This window comes from Lissotriton helveticus, chromosome 11 (genome assembly GCF_964261635.1).
Source record: "Lissotriton helveticus chromosome 11, aLisHel1.1, whole genome shotgun sequence".
Lineage (NCBI taxonomy): Eukaryota > Metazoa > Chordata > Amphibia > Caudata > Salamandridae > Lissotriton > Lissotriton helveticus.
In genome coordinates, this window is record NC_136072.1 from 483,500,803 (window position 1) to 483,512,998 (window position 12,196).

Genomic DNA, 12,196 nt, shown 5'->3' on the forward strand with positions numbered 1-12,196 from the left:
CACAGATTGAAAGTATAAAAACAAAAAGTGAGTAATTTAACAACAATTATAAGGTAAATATTTTGTACTGTTTTCGTTACATTTCTATCACATTTAACTACTATTAGTTCCACTGCTTCATTTCTTTAACCCTCAGTTTCCTGCCTTTGCTACTTCCCTCATTCCTTTCTCTATTACCTACTTACTCAACTCCTTCCACTCTTTTTCTCAGTCCCTCTCTTCTCATAGTTCCTCACTCTTGTTCACTCACTGCGTCTCTATTACTCTTAGTGTCTTTGACTGATCACTCTATCACTACTTGTTCATAATGCTTTCTCTGTGTAGTTGAAGCACACTAAGGGGAATATTATGAACACAGCCAATAAAATTATTGCTCTTTTTATTGGCAGAAAACTGGTGCAAAAGTGGTTTTAGTGGCAGTTTTCTGCCACAAAAGCAGCTTTAGCGACACATTTCTGCCAATAAAAGCTGCAAAACTTTTATTGCCTATGTTGATGATATGGCTCTATGTTAATTACATTTCTTTGCTGTTTCAATTAATCTTTTTCTGTTATTTTTTGTTTTCTGTTTTCTATTTTTTCTCTCTGTTATTCCTCATGTTTTAATCTTATTTTGAACATTCACTCACATTCTCCAAGAAACTCTTCTTTGTTAATGTTATACTCTCTTTTTTTTTCTTTCACTTCGTTATCTATTTTGTTTTTCACAATTATACCCTCTTCTGTGTTTTCTTCGGTAAATAGATCTATTAAACAGTATCTCTCCTTTACTCCCTATAGCTGTCTTTCTTTTAACATCACTCTCTGTTTCCTTTCCTTATACTTACACTTTTTTTTATTTTTTTTTATTTTTGGGTTAGCTCCCGGTCCGCGTACCGGGAAGCTAACCCGAAAGCGAACCAAAAGAAATAGAGCTTGCCAGAGTGCTAAACATTCTAGCAATTTTTTGGGAAAGGGAAGGTAGTTCTGAAAAGAACTTTTTTTTTATATTTTTGTTTTTTTATATTTTTTTTATTTTTTGAACATTTTTTGTTTTTTTTGTATTTTTTGAACGATTTTATATTTTTTTTGTTTTTTTTTGGGGGGGGGGAAACAACAAAAAACAGGCGTTGAAAAGGGCTCAACAGGAGCAAAAAAAAATTACTGGGGGCGGTTAGGGCAATCATGGTGTTCATACGCCAGGTTCAGTGCATTGATGCTCATGTTGCCACAAGCTAATAATGCACGACAGTGCATACATAAGTGGATCATGTGCCCAAAATTTTGTTGAATATTTGGCACAGTTTCCCGTGCCTCTTCTGGTGTTAGAGAAACCGGTATTGTTGGTCTGGCCACAGGAGTTGGTCTGGGATTGTCGTGCATATCCCTTAATTCCGCCCGGCTGTAATTTAGGGGATGTTTCCTCGTCATGTGCCTGTGCATTGTGTGATTGCCAAAGCTATATTTTTTGTCCGTCCCTCTGGACAATTGTTCCTTGCATATCAGGCAGGTGACATACCTCGCGTTGACTTTTTTTTGGCCACGAGGTATTGAAAAAAACTGCCAGACGAAACTGGCTTTCTTTCTGGAAACCTGGGGCAACTCTTCTAAAAATTGTGGTTCTTCTCCCTCCTCATCCATTTCTTCCTCTTCCTCCTCAGTGTTGGTAAGGACCTGGGGAGGTGGTCCTTTCTTCCCATGAGGAGGTGGTGGTGGTGGTGGGGGTCCACCAGCTGAAGCTACCAATGAAGCCATTTTCCAAGAAGCAAAATAGGTCTTCCTCTCACAATGATGAAAGTCAGAGTGAGGAAAGAAGGAGGGGTTTTCATCATTTGGGAAAAAACAATACTTCTCAACCAATGAAAAGTGTTATTTTTAAGTCACCTGACCTAGCCTTCCATCATTATGAAACCAAAAGTGAAATGAACCAATGAAAAGTTTTATTAACAAGTCACATGACCTCTCACGCTCATGTTACGCGCTGCGGAACGCTCCCCGGTTAGCTTCCGGGTCGCTCCGCTTCGCGCCTCGGTACGCGCCCCGGGACACTTCCGGGTGCGCTGACGCGATACGTCACAAGACGCATTTCGCGGCAACGCGATACGTCGCGCTTTCGCGCCGCGGATCGCTTCCGGGGAGCTGCGTTTCGCGCCTCGGTCCGCGCCCCGGGGCACTTCCGGGTGCGCTAACGCAGTACGTCATAAGACGCATTACGCGGCAACGCGATACCGTCACTATGTTGATTTCTTACCGGTTCGCGGACCGGGTCGCGGAATCAAAGTGAGCTAACGGGAAGCTTCCCGGTTCGCGGACCGGGAGCGAAACAAAAAAAATATTTAAAAAAATTTATTAATAAACATATAAAATATATTTTTGGATTTAAAGAAGAATACATTTTACAGCTATAGATATTAGCTTTTAAAAAACAAATGAAATTCACTGAAAAAACCATAGGTTATAGACCATATATAGTTAGGAATTAGCATTTACAAAACCTTGAAAATTCACTGAAAAAACCATAGGTTATAGACCATATATAGTTAGGAATTAGCATTTAAAAAACCTTATTTTACTCACACAAAACCATTGAAATTCCATATATAGTTAGTTGTACTAACTATATATCGCGCACCCGCAATCCACTGCTGATCATGTCACATATTACATCATTCATGACATGGTCAGTGACATCACTGATGACATCACTGATGACATCTCAAATGACATCACTGATGACATCACTGATGACATCTCAAATGACATCACTGATGACATCACATCACAACTAAATGAGTGGATGTATAAGTGTCTGAATGAAGGTTTTAGTAGGTGCGTGACTGACTGTATGAGTGAGTGATTAAATGTGTCTCACTGAATGCATAGGTTAGTGACTAAACTGTCTTAATTTGTGCATCATTATGTCTGGTATTCTGTAAACTGCTGCATGTGTTGATCAGTAGCTATATGAGTAACTATATGGGTTATTGATTGATTGTCCAAGTATTTGTATGGGAGACTGAGTGTGTGTGTGGCTGGCTGGGAGATGTGTGACTCTGTGCAGATCAATGTATTCTTGTATCAATGATTTATAAGAGAGTAAGTATGTGTTAGAATATGTTTGAAAATGTAAGGTACTCTATGTTTAACTGTATAGATTAGAAAATGGAAGTGTGATTGATTCTTTACAGGACTGACTAGGTGTGTGAGTAACTCCAAGGATGAGTGGCAGAGTGTGAGTGTCTGTATAGGGTGTATGAGTGCATATGATAGTGTTGTAAAGATGAGTGATTGTATGTATGAATGATTGTATGGGTGAATGAGTGAATGTGTGTGTAGACGTAGGAATCAGTGAGTGCGTATGTAGTAACTAGTATTGGTGTGTCAATTGTTTAAAAAAATATGTTCTGTATTTAACACTGGGTGTAACAGAGGTTATATTAAAGTGTGAGGAGATGCATTGTATTGTCACATGAATGATATCATCAGTGATGTGACCATTGATGTCAAATGAGATGTCATCAGTGATGTCATTTGAGATGTTATCAGTGATGTCATTTGAGATGTTATCAGTGATGTCATCAGTGATGTCATTTGAGATGTCATCAGTGATGTCATCAGTGATGTCATTTGAGATGTCATCAGTGATGTCATCAGTGATGTCATTTGAGATGTCATCAGTGATGTCATCAGTGATGTCATTTGAGATGTCATCAGTGATGTCACTGACCATGTCATGAATGATGTAATATGTGACATGATCAGCAGTGGATTGCGGGTGCGCGATATATAGTTAGTACAACTAACTATATATGGAATTTCAATGGTTTTGTGTGAGTAAAATAAGGTTTTTTAAATGCTAATTCCTAACTATATATGGTCTATAACCTATGGTTTTTTCAGTGAATTTTCAAGGTTTTGTAAATGCTAATTCCTAACTATATATGGTCTATAACCTATGGTTTTTTCAGTGAATATATATATATATATATATATATATATATATATATATATATATATATATATATATGTGAAAAGACTGTTAAAGGAGTTGGAAAAACACATGAGGAGCGAATTAACTAAGTGGTGGGAGATCCGTTCATTGGAAAAATATCGTGAAGTAGGTAGGGTCCCACGAGGCCTGAGAATCATGTTAGTTCCTAGTTTCGAAAACCCAAACCCTATGCTTCTCAAAGAGTGGGCAGAGAGTAATTTGGAAGCCTCCATGAGACTTCTATGCCTGTTAATAAAATATGCCAAAATCGATCGTGACAAAGACCTCATTGAGATCATACGTATTAATGAAGAACTTGCGAAAGAACAATTTGCAAAAGATGAAGCCCTAATTGAGCAAACACGTAAGGATATTAAAAAACGTTTGAGTAAGCATGAAGGGACAATCAAAACTAGGAAAGTGTACAAATTCGCCCGTGACGAGCAAGATTATAAACTGGGCCAAATATACACGTTTGCACGGAAATATGATCACCTACGTAGGCAACGTGCATCCGGAAAGAATGGGCTTAAGCAAACACAAGCACCTCCACAAGCACAATCCGCATCAGTAGATTTAGGCGACTCCATCGCTACAACATCCAACGAAAGCTTGGTGCCAACCAGCGAGGACTCTGATAGTGGAACCCCAGGTACAAAGGAAGGGGATATGGGTCAATTAACCCTAAGAGAAGAGTTGGAATTTATGAGGATGCAACGGAAAAGCACTCTACGTTCCAGAAACGTGCAAACAAGCAGCTCAGGAATGCAAGGCGACGACAACGCAGGAAATGCGCAAAGAGGAAGAGGACGACCGCAGAGAAGAAGGAATTGGAAAAGCAGCAAATAATCAACGATAACACTATCATCAACCTCACAGATGTCGAACTCGATCAGGCAGAAAGACAACTTCTAGCTTTAGGACTCTCCTACTGTCCGGAAAGCAATTTCAATTATGGCAACACAAGAGTGGATGTATTTAAATTCATCAGAAAAGTCAAATTGCCTAAATATTTTGCGATCAAAGAAGGAACTGGTACAATGAAAAAATCCACAACCACGGTGCCTGTTACAAAGAGAAGTGGGTTGCAGGCAAAAGATATCTCTTTAATGAAAACCATGCACTCATTACGCAAAGATGAAACATCCATTACCAGCACTCAGGAAATTGCTGAGGAATCAGACATTAATTTGGGGCAAACAGTGGGGAGTTCATTCAAATTGCCATCAACTTTCATGCCAATAATGCCCAAAGATGCCATAGACATTTATGCGGAACTCATAATCGATGGTTTAAAGACATTGAACATACAAACCAAGAAACAGCAAGGTTTAACCAATATAAACATGAGACCATATAATGAATTAATGAGAAAACTCAAAACCAACCAAGCAGTAGTTGTGAAACAATCCGACAAGGGTGGCAACATCGTGCTTTGGGACAAAAACCAATACATGGAAGAGGCATATAAGCACCTCAATGACGCAGAATGTTATGCCCAAATTGATTTCAAAACTACAAGATCCATCCAACAGGCATATCAGAAAGAACTTAATGGGTGGAAAAGGGAGGGTCTTTTATCCAGGGATGAAGCAAAATTCTTACACAAAGACCATCCGGTGTTACCTAATATTTATTTCATCCCAAAAGTTCACAAGGGAGTCTCACCGATTCCAGGGAGACCAATAGTCTCTGCCATCAATAGTCTATTTGAGAACACCTCAAAATATATTGATCACCATTTGCAGGATTTTGTCACCAGCTTCCCTGCCTACATCAAAGACTCAACGGAATTCCTCAGGAACGTCAACCAATGTAATTGGTCTGCTGAGTACTTGCTAATGACAATGGACATCGCTAGTCTTTATACCAGTATTTCACATTCTGACGGCCTCAAAGCCATCAAATTTTATTTGGATAAAAGACCTGTTGAATTATACAATCACAATGCTATGCTTATTGCTATGGTAGAACGTTGTCTTTATAACAATGTTTTCCTTTTTGACAACAAGGTCTACAAACAGTTGAGAGGTGTTGCCATGGGGGCATGTTTCTCCCCCAGCTATGCGGGGCTCCACGTGGGCAGGTGGGAGGAACATGTCCTCAGGGTTGAGCACTCGGCTGTATGGAATAACAACATTGTGAAGTACATGAGGTATATTGACGATATTTTTATTATTTGGAGAGGCAGTATGGAAGATGCAAATTTGTTTGTTGAAAGTATCAATAGAAACAATTCCAATCTAAAGTTTACTGCTGAAATAAGTAGGAACAGAATCAGCTTTTTGGATGTGCTGGTTGAGATAGAAAACAATACTCTCACTACAAGTCTCTTTAGAAAGAGCACGGCAGGAAATACCATCCTACATGCACAAAGTTTCCACCCACAACACACTATTAGGGCAATCCCCTATGGGGAATTTCTTAGGATACACCGAACATGTAGCACGGTGGAACTTCGAGACAAGCACCAAGAAGAAGCCAAAAAACGTTTGGAAGCAAGGGGCTATAAAATAAACGCCTTAAACAAAGCTATGATAAAAGCCAACAAACTTGATCGAAACTCATTGTTGGGAGCATCCCATTTTGACAATCAAATGATAGATCTATCTAAAAGCAGTAATGACATCAGACTAGTAACTAGTTATAGCCGACAAGCTCGTCAGATTTCGACGGCCTGTAATCTTAACTGATCCCATACTTAAGGATATCTTACCCAATAAACCCACAGTTACATACAGGAGGGCATTCAGCATGCGTAATGAACTGGTTTCCAGTTCTCCAGAAATAGCAAAAAACGACGACTGGTTGTCACCCCGTAAGGGTTTCTACCGTTGCATTTCATGCCGTGCATGTCATTTTGGCATTAACACCAGGTCCTATTCAACCCCCTTTGACCCAAAACCTATTGCTATTAAAGCCCACTACACCTGCAGAACAGAACTAGCGGTGTATGTCTTAACCTGCACATGCAATCTGAGATACATCGGGAGTACCAAATTGCCTGTGTATCAACGCATTCTCCAGCATCTCAGGGCTATTGTCAATTGTGATCAGAGCTACCCGGTAGCACGACATTTTGATGAATTTAACAATAGGAACCTGTCCCAGCTTAATTACTTTGTAATTGATGCTGTAAGAACATCTAAAAAAGGTGGAGACTATGAAAAAACATTGAGGAAGTTGGAGTCAATGTATATCATCAGACTCAATAGCAAAATCCCTGGGGGTCTGAATATGGGGGAGGATCTAAGCAATTTTCTGTAGATATGCTGAATATTCATCACTCATTAAATTGTGGTATAAGGTTCCACGCAAAAACATTACATCATTAAAAGTATACCGACTCCTGATTAAACAGCATGAAATAATTTGATCATACTCTGCACCCGTTTGTAGAACTAGTAAGCAAATAAGATGTGATATAACATCCTAGACAATGAATTAGAAAACCAGTTATTAAAATGGATTTTTTAGATTTCCTGTATTTTTATCTTATTTACACATTATATTAGTTGTCAAAACGAGACTGATCGCTGACACTTTGTCACTTCCTCATTATTATTAAAATGTCATGTGTTCATTTTTGATGATGGACAACTATTGCTATGATCAAATGGTTTGAACAAATAATTTTTGGAAAAACGGTATGAACATCACAAAGGACATTTGAGCATTTGTGCCTATTTATGACAAAGAACTAACTGAATATATTGTTTCGTCCTTAAAATCTTTGTTTGGTCAAGAAATTTCCAATTGTGTGGGTTTTAGAAATTAAATAGACTTAGCCTATCACTTCTGGGTATTTGTACAGAAAATGTTTAATCATTGTATTTTTGAGATGAATACTTGAATAGTGTTGATTTTTTGTCATAATTAACTATTTCTATATAAAAAAAAATTCGAAAATTGTTATTTTCAGGGATAGTCATATGAAATATTAGTATATCTACTAGCAAGTCTGACTAAGCAAAGATGGCCGCCATATCAGATGTCATTTGTTCACTTGATTAGTGAAAAGTCCTTTCATGATGTTTACTATCCGCATTTGGGCGCGCTTTTTCCAAAGCAATCATATATTATTTAAATGCAAGTCAGTCCATCTCACCGCTAACAGTGAGCAAGGGCGGCTACGCCCGAAACGCGTCTGTTCGTCGTTCTCTTTTGTATACCCCTGCACCTTATGATTTGAAAAATAAAAACTAAAATCACCTGAAAACTGGCTGTGGACTGTTACTCTGCGTCTGCGCACTGGCGAAAGTGCTTTGGAAGTCTCAGTGCACCCTAAACCGGTTGGAGCGATATATATATATATATATATATATATATATATATATATATGTATATATATATTACCTACTGGCGGTCGCCAGTAGGTAGTTATAGTTAGGACCTAGTTTCCATAGGAAATCGTCAACATTCTATTTGGATTAACTTTCGCCCTGGTGGATGAATCTTTGCGAATTTCTCAAAGAAGATGGCTCGGTCCGCTCCGCTCCTTCCCTGAAAGTTTGGGGGGGATTCGTCAAGCGGGGGCTGAGATAAAAGGGGGGTCCCAAAACGTGTTTTCTCCATGTTATTTTCCATAGGACGTTTAGACACGGCTACAGGTCGAACGGCTGAATGGATTTATAAGAAATTTGGCAAAACTGTAGAGTCCGGCTCGCAGATTACGCTTTTTGTGGAATGGTGTAAATCCGTTCAGTAGTTGCTGAGAAAATTAAAGTCAAAGTCAATTATATATCTATAAGCGCGGACGGGTGCGCGCACTCAAGCGGCTGCGCGCGAGCGGAATTTTTTTTGTTGCTGCGTGACGTCTGTTAACGTTCGATTCGAAGGAAATCAGGAAGTGTTGACCGCCATTTTGTCACTGCTAGTAAATATATTGTCATTTCAAAGCGTTGGAACATGGAAAGGGGAGAAGGTAGAGATTGTTTTGCTGCGTAGGTTTTCTCAGGGTGTGCAGTAAGGTCCTTAAAGGCGAAAATATATATATTTTTTTTGGGAAAAAAGTTGCGGTGTGCGCGCACTCGGGCGCGCACACCTATTTAGAAGAGTGTGAAAATTGAGATAAATCAGAAGTTTGAGTGCTTTGATATAAGGTGGCTCTGAAAAGAGCCCTTGTGTTAATTGAGTTGTTTCTGCATTTATAAGTATGTACCGATGCAGAGTCTGATGTTGCAGAGGAAGATTCTGTTTCCCTCATCCGTGAAATGAACACCATCTGTCCTATAGATGTCTTGCATGTGGTAACGCAAGTTGTTGTGGTAAATAGAACCCATGCTATAATCTCTGAGGAAAGCAGAAACAGATTTATTTACATGTCTCCTTGCTTTCTCAATTTGTGCACAATGTTGATTGGACCAATTCCATTTCTGTCTTTGGCATATATTGGAATATACCAAGGCAGTTCGAGGAAAAAGTGTCATCAATTGTCGAAAGGTGTCTTTTAGAAGCATTTCCAGACCTACCCCAGTCAATGTGCCTAGATCGTTCCCACCACAGTGCACAATTATAAGGTCTGGTTCTGGGAGATGCATAAAAGTTTTCACCAATGGTATTAATTGGTGACATCTTAATCCTCTTTGCCCAATCCACGTTATCTGCACATTTGCTAAATCAAGGTTGGAAATTCGTCTGCTTGCTGCATATTTTCCACTCCAGTGAATATAGTTGTGTCCTAAAAGCCAAACCTTCATTTTCAAGGCAGATGCACTCGTACTCCGATGGGTTCTGGAAGTGGAATGGCAGTTAGAAGCTGAAAGTCAGGATAAATAAATGGATGAGGCTTGGTATGGTTGAAAAACAAAAGATGATTGGTTGATTCTAATACGTAAAGATTGAAGACTACGTTGCATGTTAATATTATGTAAAAGAAAAAGTAGTTTTGGGTGTGAAAAAAATGACATGTAACAGAGCTGTGGATAGGCAGGTGTTTCTGGAGGGAAAACAGTGTTGTTAGTTTGCTGTAGAACGTTGAGATATGAACTTTTGACCTGTGCCTTCAGCCAGGTGCAGAATGAGGTGTTACCATGGAAACAGCCAGAGATGGCAGTGGGTGATGGGTGACTTTTATGTGACATTGAAAATATTGTGAGGGACAACGAACTGAAATGTATATTTGAATACAAAATTTTGCGGGAGGAAATATGATTGGCTGAAGAGACATATATGAGTCTGTATTGACTGGATATCTATGCCATTGAATTTTGGTTGCAGTGATAGCAGCATAATTGAGACTTCAGTCAAACGAATATCTATTTTGTGACTGTCACTGTTGTACATCGTACAAAGCATTGGTAAAGGTAAGCCTGTAATTGTTTGTTTTGTCATGTACCGTAAAAGAAAGGGTTCACGGGCTGTTATAGGCCTGTGGGTTCTAGTATGAGTAAATCAGGTCGACAAAAGAAAATATTAAGTTAGTACAGCTGAAGTTACGTGGAACACATAAATACTGTTTCAATATACAATCATTTTAGTTGAGATTATGGATTAAAAGAGAGAACGTGTATATTTGAAATGTTTATTCAGAAATGCACTGTTTTCAAGGCAAGTTTCTTATCTAATACGAGTGCAGACATTGCAAAAAAAATAAAACTATTCGCGTAATGGTTCTCCATAGTTGATTTAATATATTTTTGTTCAAGAATAAAAACGTTTTAACCTGTTATTTTGTTTTTTATTATATTATATAATATTATATATAAAAATATATATTATATAATATATTTATTTTGCTGTCGTGTGGTATATTTCTAATATTTGTCGTTCTGATGTCGTTTCCCATCCCAAATGTAACATGTGATTGTAATCTACAGCCGGACATTCCGACAGGACATGAGAGCAAAAGGGGGGGGGGGGGTTCAGATCTGAAGTTGGGCAAACGATAAGATCACGTTTTGCTATGTGGGGCTATCTATGTTCGTGATGGGGCTGTGCCAGTTAACATAAATCTGCCCCTTTACATTTAAGTATGAGCAGGGGACACAGAGTTGGTGAAGCTTATCCAAGGTTAAAAAGAGATGAGTCCTGTTCACTGAAAACTTGGACATAGGACTCACCTCCTCAGCATCGCTGGACATGGCTAAATAATAGCTGCAAAATGTTACTCTTGTTAAACAATTTTACTATTATAGTCTCTGAGATTTGTCTCTTACTCTGCAACATCTCATTGTTGTTCTCTTTCTTTAAAGATAACGACAACATTAACCATGAGTGATAATGAGCAATCCGTTGATCTCGATCTTATCGTTGAACTTGTCATTGAAACATCAGTGGAAGTGGATCCCTTAGATGATTTAAATCCTGAGGATGATGAAGAACACGATGAAGATGCCGATTTGTCAGAATTGTATGACATAGGGTGGGAAGCTGACGTGCTTCAGCATATGGAACTATAAACATTTATTTTTAAAATTTACTGGAAATAAAAAGTGAAAATGTAAACCGTTTCATTTAAAATTAAACATAACTTGAAAAACAGGTTATGTGTAGTGTCTTTAATGAAATAGTCAAATATGCTCATAAAAATATTTCTAAACCAATGAAAAGCTTTATTAACAAGTCACATGACCTGTTATGCTTACGTTACGCGCTCCACGCCCCGGATTGCTTCCGGGAAGCTGCGCTTCGCGCCTCGCGCACCGGAGGACTTCCGGGTGCTTTAACGCGGCGTGTCACATGACGCATTATGCAACAACGCGATACGTCGTTGGGGCTCCACCGGAACTGATTGAATTGGTAGTCTACAGTGTTTCTGGAAGTTTCAGACTGAAGCTGGCGTTAGCATGAGAGCACCCCGTGGCTACGTCGTGGCCATTCTGCGAGCAATCATGGCAGAAGCTCCCCACCGGAACTCTGCGGGAGTCGGGCGCCCCGGTGACTCTTGTAGAATCTTCAAGGCTGATGGGACGCTTTTGGGAATGGGGCCCATGCCGTAGCAGTGAAGCGTCCGAGTTCCAGGGTTGTCCAGAGCCATCCTTGCAGGCCAGGCCCAAGTCTGTGGAGCCGACCGCCATTTCCTGAGCTCTGTGGCAGCCGCCTGTCGCTGTACCGCAAGAGTGGGTGCAATTCAGCCGGATGGCGGGTGAGACGCTGTAATAGCAAGAGCAGGCGTAATTCAGCTGGCCGAGCGAGGCAATGTGCTGCAGGAGCGGGCGCAACTCAGCTTGTCGAATGAAGCGTTGGGGTGCAGCTGAGAAACCTCCACCTGGGGAGGTGGGGGAGG